Raw genomic sequence first — 9,134 nt, 5'->3', positions numbered from 1 at the left:
GATCACTCCCAAGCGACTGAACAGCAGTTGAAGGGGCAAAGTCAACAAACAAAGATGAAACCAAAACAAAGTACACGCAAACTGAGGGGGTCAATAAAAACGTTGAGAAGAGAGAGACCAGTAAAGCAGTCAAGGGGAGGAGGCAGCCATAGGCTGGGCCAAAGGAGGGTGGTGAGAATGGACCTGATGTAGGAAGCAGTGAGACAATCAAAGAAGAGAGTGAGGCTCATGCTGGAAAGGCCCTTGGCAGTCTTTGAATTTGATGGGTCTATGGGAAGGCAAAGTGGGTTTGAACAGATCCATGAATACTGTAATTATTTATTTAACATTAAGCAAACATTTCCCAAGAACCTAAGAACCCAGCCCTTCCCCCAGGTAACCACACAGTTCACTCCTCTTCATTTAGGTCACCTTCTCAGGGAAGTCTTCCCAACTGTCCCACACACGCTTACACACACATGCACACACATGTGCACACACACTTACACACATATCACTCATACACAAAAGGTCCCCCCTCACTAATCCCTTACTCTGCTTTACTGTCTTCAGAAACTGCCACTCACTACCTTATACCATATTACATACTTCTGTGTCTTTGCCTCTAGTCTATCTGTCCTTTTCCCCCATAGGAGTGTAAGCTGCCTGAGGGCAAGGACTTGATCCATTTTGTATGGAGGATTATCATCTCCAGCCACCTGAATGTACCTGGCATGTAGCAGACTGAACCAATGATACAAGGAATGTACACAATATGCCAGGAGCCAATCATCTAGGTCCAGTCTTCACTAGGAACAGCATCAAAATCAATAACCATAGTGATCATGAGATACTGGGAGAAATGGCATGATATTTCATAACCATTCCTTGAATGCATTACAAAATCAACCCACTGCACTAACCTGCATCCTTCCCTGCTCACTGCTCTTATCACCTGCCTCCTTCTCCACTCATGGGTCCAATCACCTATATCCTCTATGGGCTGGCAGGGTGGGGTGCATGTAACATGTAAACAATGCTGTCTGGAGACACAGAGCCGGATACATAAAGTATTACCTTAACCAAAATGGTGGCAGAGCATCTTCAACTTTTACAGAGGAGAAAACTAAGGCTCAGAAAGATAAGGCCACATCGCACATTAATGATGGTGAGACTCAAACCCAGGTCTTTGGCTTCAGATCTGAGCCTATCCCACCACCACACTTGCTGCTACGATACATGGAGTGGCTGAGTGAGCACTCTGAGCCCTACCCTGTATTAAGCCAGGGAGAATGAGGCGGGCAGGACTTAAATGGGGCAGAGGGTAAGGTTCATCCCTGTGCATTGTAACAATACCAGGTAGTCTATGTAAAAATACTGGACCGTGACTCCATGGGCTGCAGTGGGAATGGTGACCTGAGCTCTGCAACAGAGGAAAAGACAGTGAGTATGTGAAAAACTCCACAAACCAGCAGGGTGATAACTAGGAACAGAGATTTGAATTTGGAGGCAGAAAATATGGATGTCACTCCTGGCTCCATCACTCACTTGCCCTGTGTTCTTGGGCAAGTCACTCAATGGCCTGAGCCTCCGTTTTCCCATTGATAAAATAGAAATAATATTTGCCCTAATTTTTGAAAAGGTTTTGAAGAGGATTAAATGAGAAAAAGGTATGTAAAAGCACTTTGTAAGTATGTAGAGAGCCAAACAAATGTTAAGTTTTGTTATTTCCTTCACAGGGAAGAAGGACTGTGATCCTGAGGGTCTCCACTCTCTTAATTGGATATAACATGTTGTAAGAATAGGTTATTCTCTTACAACAAATATGTATCACATAGCCGCTCTGTGCCCAATAGTCTCCTAGGCAATATCAAGGGGTTTAATAACAAGTACTTGGCACCTGGCACCATGTTGGCACCTTAGCCCATACTTGTTGATTTTAGTCTAATTCTGCCACTGCCTAGTTCTGGGATGTGACCAAATCACCTCACTACTTTGAGTTTCACAATACTTGCTATACAATGAGAAGTCTGGCTAGATTGATCATTTTCAAGCTCAAGTTTGAAAAGGTCTAAAATCTTGAATTTAATTTCATTATAAAATGAAATTTTAAATTATTTATAAACCAGTGGGAAAAAAACACACTCTAATATATCATGCATCAAATATTAGCACATTAGACATCATTGATACTTTAACTTACTTATTGACTTTAAAATAAAATCTTATCACTTTGAACTTAAGAAATTTATTTTATAATATATTGTTTTTATGGCTTACATATTGGGATCTCATAAAGAATTTCTTTTGAAAAAGAAAATATACTGATAAATACAAGTTTAAAAATCACTGAACTCGCCCTGGTAGGTTTGGCTCGATGGATAGAGTGTTGACTTGTGGACTCAAGGGTGCCGGGTTCGATTCTGGTCAGGGGCACATGCCTGGGTTACAGGCTCAAACCCCAGTGGGAGGGTGTGCAGGAGGCAGCTAATCAATGATTCTCATCATTGATGTTTCTATCTCTCTCTCTCTCTCCCTCTTCCTTCCTCTCTGAAATCAATAAAAATAAAAATCACTGAACTGGCTGATCTCTACAGCCAGCCCTCTCTGACTAAAATATCTCTGATTCTAGATGAATACAGAACAGAATCCCTGACCTTCAAAGAGAATGCAATCTTCTTGAGAAGATAAAAAGCAAAGCATGATAAAATACAACATAAGACAACTATGATATGACAGCTGCCCCCTGATCTCATTCCCATTCTTTCCCCCACAGTGTCATCTGTATACATGTTTGCCAGAATAAAACCTACATTTCCCAGTCTCTTTTGCATCGTGGTGTGGTCATATGACCATGTTCTGGCCAATGGGACTGTAGATAGGGGTGGAAATTGTATGCATGTGTGTATACACAGAGTCCTCAGTAAGTGTGCTTAAAAACAAGTCTGTCTTCTTTCTGCCCTTTTCTCCTTCCTGCTGGTTAGAATATGGACCTCCTGGTTGGAGTTTAGCAGTCACTTTGGACCATGAGTTAGAAATTATATGTGAAGAATGGCAAAGCAATTAAATAGAAGGAACTTGAATCCTGATGCTGGTGGGCCACCTACCTGGACCTTCACGTGAGTGAGAAATAAATATACATTTGATTTAAATCACTTTTATTTAGGGACTTTTTGCCACTTGCAGCTAAAACTAATCCTAACTAATAAAACAACCTATCCTTATGTATCTCAATATTTAACTCCCGCTATGGAGCAATAAGCTCTCTGCCATCCCATCCTCTTGAGGCCATGAAATGTGATCCTCATTTGTGCTTTTGACAGAGGCCATCATTAGTTCATCTGAGTAAAAAAGTGACTATTGAGCTAGTTCTCCACCCTCAACATATCTCTGAGCCTCAGCTCCCACATATGCAAGATGGGGTAATAATCAGTGTCTAACGTTTGAAGGAGAGGTGGGGTACAGAAGTCATTTGATCCAATCCTTAACGTCACAAATGTTTTCCAATGTAGCCTTTTCATGTTATCTCAAGTGAAGATGGTCCCTATCAGAACAATATCCAAAGGACTGGTTGCAGAGACAGCCATCAGACACCTTCTGACAGTTAGTTTGGGTTTTGTAGGGTATATCTGTGTGGTTTGTGACACCTGTACACTTATTACTAGTAATTCTAGTGTAGGAATGGCTGCCAGGAATACTCAATTAATAGAGCATGTAAGAATCAGATATGAGAAAAATTTAATCGATGTGTTCCCAAATGTGAGAAAATTCAGCACCACCTGTGTGATCTTGGGCCAGTGGATCAACCTCTCTGTGCCTCAGTTTCCTTATCTATAAAATAAAGATTATAGAGTCTACCTTATGGAATGGTTGTAAAGAGTAAAGAAGATGATAGAGGAACAGGGGCCTAACCTCAGTAAATGCTCCTGCTATTCTTATCATCCTGAAATTGGAAGAGTGTCCTGTCTGCTTCCCTTTTGGAGCCCAAGATGTGTCAATCCTGTTCTTGAAGTTCTCCAGCAAGTGTCTCCTATTCACCATTAAAAAGCCAGTCCTTTCTGTTGTCAGAATGTCCCTGATCTGCAACATGGAGCATCACAGGGATATAGGACAAGGGCTCAGGAGCATTCCCTCAGCTACACTTCTCATGAAACTGCAGAAAACCAAGCAACCAAAACAAAAACCACGTGCACACACATCCCAAACTCTCACCCTGAGCACCTCACAAGATATTTCTATACAGCTAGATAATTCACTGAGGTTGATTACTTTGAAGATCAACTGAAGTCTCTTATGTTGACAGACATGGATGCTTTCACTAAACATGAGACCATTACCACATCGATAAGTCTTATACCCTTAATATAGTGATGCATCAGGATTGTCTCTTAATTCATGGCATCTTTCCACCAACTTCAGCTTTTCACTTTTAGGAACTGTAGATCTCCATGTAATGAGAAGAAAAAAAAATACCAAGAATTATGGTCACGTGTGTGTGTGTGTGTGTGTGTGTGTGTGTGTGTATGACAAGCAACCAGAATGACCGGAATGACCAGAATGACCAATCACTATGAAATGCACTGTGCTGGTCAATGGGTCCAATTTGTAAAGCTGGTCAGCCAACTTCACACAGCACCACCCCCGGCCAGCCTGGTCCCCCAACAGCACCCCCACTTCAACCAAGGGTGGGGCCGGCTGGCCAACCTCCTGCAGCCCCTCCCCTCAGTTGGCCCAGCCCCCTGATCGGCCCCCTATCTCGGTTGGAGGTGGGGCTAGCAGGCCAACCTCCCATGGTCTCTCCCCCTGGCCAGCTGGCCCCCATCAGTCCCATTTGGGGCAAGCAGGCTGGATCCCACCAATGCATGAGTTCATGCACTGGGCCTCTAATATGACAATAAATGTGCAGGACCAGTGGTCTGGCTCCAATTACTGGTAAAGTCTCCTTGTAGAGATTTGAGGGTATACACCTCATGACAGAAGAGCTGTTTCTTTTAACTATGTAACTATCGGCCTAAATAAGGGTCCCCTTGTGATTGTGAAATGGAAAGAAAGAAAGAAATGGATTATAGAAATAACTTGGGAGATAGAATGAATACGACTTTCCCATTGGTTGGGAGTGAGGTGAGGGGTTCAAGAACAGGAAGAGACCCAGTTAGAACTCCCAAGGCCTGACTTTCAGTCATTTCTCTTTCAGCTGTGCCACTTGGCCCCTGGAGCTCTGAGTTTCTTTCCAACCAAACAAGATAAAATGCCTCTTCTACCTAGCCCATGGAGCAGTAGGAAAATCTACAGAGGGACTGGTGTCTTTCTGTCAATTATTACATGTCAACTGCTATGCTGGATCCATCCCACGGTGGGTATGAAAGAGTGGGATGTAAAGAGCAAGGTGTCCTGCCACACCATCAGAGGTCGGCCGACTGGAATGGAATGTGGGCTGTGGTCAGGACAGAGAGAAGACACTCCTTCACACAGAGAGGAGTTCACGGGCCAGCCATGCCACCAACACAGCTACCCGCAGAGGAGCTGACTAAATGGTGTCTGAGGAAAGAGTTCACCTACCTGCAGGAGCTGGCCCACACAGAATTACTAATGAGACTCTTCCTATAGGCCTTTCTCAGGCCAAATTCCCAGGCACTTTTGGCCGTCCCGGTGCCAGAGATCTATTAGAGTCCCCATCGGAGCAACATATGTCTTCTGTGGCATTGCCTTTATTCTTCGCGTTCCTACAAGCACGGCCTCCACCGCCATCTGACTGGATCGCTGCATGAATGGCTTCCTCCTGTACGACAGAAAGTGGAGAAAAGTGATAGAAAGGTCTGTGAATTGCCACACCTAACTATACAATTCCAGGGGTACCTAATAAATTTAATTCAGCCGATGTTTAATGAGAGCCAACCATGTGCGGGGCTACTGGGATGTCCTTCAAGGAAGCAGCATGATGCGAAAGAATTGTGAACGTTTCCATTGAGTTCACCGCACTTCAGTTGGTTGGTTTCTATCATTAGAACACCCAGGCTATGCATTGGAAACCTTGGGATGGTCAATTATGCAACCTGGGACACGTGTACGGAAAATTTTTTTTTTCCAACATAAAATTTTTCCATTGTCTTTTTTATTTTTTAGATCTTGTGATGCCCACAGAGCTACCAAAATAACCAGTGGCTACAACATCTGGGAGACCAAACAGACACAGGAAAAATACAGCAGAAGGGGAAGATCCATGAAAACAGGAAACATGGAGAGGAGAGTAAAAAGATGTCAAAACAAAGGCAGCCCGGGCTGGGCTAGGAGAGAGGGGCCAGGAGAGAGGCCACGGGGTCGTCGGCCGGCAGGAGTTCCTCAGGAGCCGTTAGAGAATTGGCGGGTGACGTAGTGCCGGGGCCACACAAAAGGACCACAGCCTTTTCACCTCCGTTTTACACAAAAGTCATGGCCCCCTTCAAAACCAAATAACACCATCAACTTCCCTCCCCAGCAGCTGACACACCAGCCCCCAAACAGTAACAGACACGAGAGAGTAGGGAGGGGACTCAGGTGCAGAGGCCTTGCTCTAACTCTGCCCAGCCTCATCACACAGGCCCTCCGCAGGCCCTCACGCGTCTCCTTCATCCTCTCGCTCTGCACTGACACTGGGTGAGGCCCGTGATATTTGATTGTTCAATTAATAATTGCCCAGCCTCGCCAAAACTGGTTTGGCTCAGTGGATAGAGCGTCGGTCTGCAGACTGAAGGGTCCCAGGTTCGATTCCGGTCAAGGGCATGTACATTGGTTGCGGGCACATCCCTGGTAGGGGAGTGTGCAGGAGGCAGCTGGTCGATGTTTCTCTCTCATCGATGTTTCTAGTTCTATATTCCTCTCCTTTTCTCTCTGTAAAAATTCAATAAAATACATATTTTTAAAATAAATAAAAAATAATTGCCCAGCCTGAATTTAAGATGCCTTTGACCCACCACCCAATACTGTTACCACATCGCTCTCTAGTCCAAGTGTTCAGCTCCAACAAGAGAAAAGTGCCCACCTACAGCGAAGAGGGGCAGCACCCAGAGGACCCTCCTACATGGAGTGGGCGCCCAGTCAATGTCGTTGATTAATTCATGGACAAGTAGAACGTTAAGAATTGGATGGGCACCTAGAGTTCAAGTCCAACCTTCTTCTTAGACATGAATCCCCCAACCATTGTGAAAAACAGAGAAACGTTCTTTTAAAACAGAGAAACTTTAGTTCCTGAGTCACCTGTGCCAGGCCACTACCCCCACAGAGGGACACTGGTTCACCTCCTCACATGGGCATCACAGTGGCTAAATGCTTATTTCTCTATTTTTTTCTTCAAATGACAAAAAAAAAACAAAAACAAAAAACAAAAAAAAACCTCCAATCCAGCACCTCATCTCCGTTCCTCCCTCCAGGTGCCAAGAGAAAATGTCACCTTCTGATTCAGCTTTCCCAGTAGTCTCCCTAACTTGTGAACTGCTCCACAGAAATCTGACCGCCTCTCGCTTTAGCAATTACTTCTGAAAGTAGCTGCTGATGCCACAAAAAAAACTCTCCTACTCCCAGGAGAAAATGAAAAATATTCAAACCCAAGAGCTGGACATTTAAGCCATGGAGTCCTCACCGGTCACCTTCTCGAGAGAAGGAGGGGTGGAAGTGGACAGCACCCTGTTCCCATGACGTCATGGAAACTTCCTTCTCCACCCTCCAAACTGGTCACCGCCCTGTATGCATGGAATCAGAAGGGGTTCAGAGTAGATCTCTGTTCTTACAATAGTTACACCAGCCGAAACCGGTTTGACTCAGTGGATAGAGCATCAGCCTGTGGACTGAAGGGCCCTGGGTTCTATTCCGGTCAAGGGCATGTACCTTGGTTGCAGACACATCCCCGGTAGGGGGTGTGCAAGAGGCAGTTGATCGATGATTCTCTCTCGTCGATGTTTCTAGTTCTCTATCCCTCTCTCTTCCTCTCTGTAAAAAATCAATAAAATATATATTTTAAAAAAAAAAACAATAGTCACACCAACTGGGCCTCAGCACCGCCAATTGCCCTACCCCTGAGTCTGAGAAGGGTGGGGCCATCCATCCCCAGGATCCGTGAGCCCTTAACCACGCCAGCTGCATGTGGATCAGGTACTGGGCGGAAAGAGCTTCTCTCTGGACACCTCCAGTCTAAGCCACAGACAGACAGCCACCTAGCACGCCACACTGTAAGTTAATTGCTTATGTGTTTCTTCCCTACTGGACTCCAAAAGGCTAAAGGTTTAATTATCTGATTCCTCAGTATCTGGCAAAAAAAATTAAATTAAATTAAATTAACAAGTAATTTTCAATTTTTTGAAAAACAAATAATATCTGCGCTAAAGCAACAATAACCTGAGACCTGAACAGAGAGGCCAATTGGTTATGGCATTCCCAGGCAAAGGCTTGGTGAACTCACATAGCCGTTAGGGGAAATGGGACTTTCTGAGACTAAAATCCCAAATCCAGAACGGACACCATGGGAGGGGAGTGGGGTTAGGCCGCTCCTACATCCCCAGAAACCTTTTCCTTGGGTCCGTTTAAAGTAATGGGTAAGGGAGCCAGGGGGGACACAATACCCACAAGAGGGCCCTCAGACAGGCTGGTGGAGGGGTCTGTGGCGGGCGCTTTTCCGCACAAAGTGACCTCCCTCTTGAACCCTTCTCTCTTCAGGTTCCTTTGAGAGGGTGCCAAGGTTTTGCTCGCTGGCACGGAGATCGGCTCCTTCCCTCAGACGCGGATGTGAAAGGCGAAGCAGGAGGGAGAGGCCGGGGCTCCAACGGGGAGACCCCAATAGAAGAAGGTCTTTCTTACTTTATGAGAAAGAAAACAAACAAACAAATAAAAAGATCTAAGGAAAAGGGAAAGAAAGGTAACCATGGAGCTTTTTCCAAGGAGCCTAAGACAGCGATCTCCGCCAGCCGGGAGTGGGCAAGTTCAGCTTTGTTCTGATGAAGGGATTGGAGGCTTATGTGGACCCGGAAAAAAAAAAAAAAAAAATCAGATGCCTCTGGACTGGCTACAGAAGGCTCGATCTGGTGGTGTCCATTCTGCCTGCTGGCTTCCTGCAGAGATGAGAGCCGCCCCCAAGACGACAGCCATTCTCAGAAAGTCGAGTTCTTGGCATGGAGCGGGGGCCCTCG

Source organism: Pipistrellus kuhlii, unplaced genomic scaffold (genome assembly GCF_014108245.1).
Source record: "Pipistrellus kuhlii isolate mPipKuh1 unplaced genomic scaffold, mPipKuh1.p scaffold_m20_p_18, whole genome shotgun sequence".
Lineage (NCBI taxonomy): Eukaryota > Metazoa > Chordata > Mammalia > Chiroptera > Vespertilionidae > Pipistrellus > Pipistrellus kuhlii.
Note: the sequence above shows the minus strand (reverse complement) of the source record.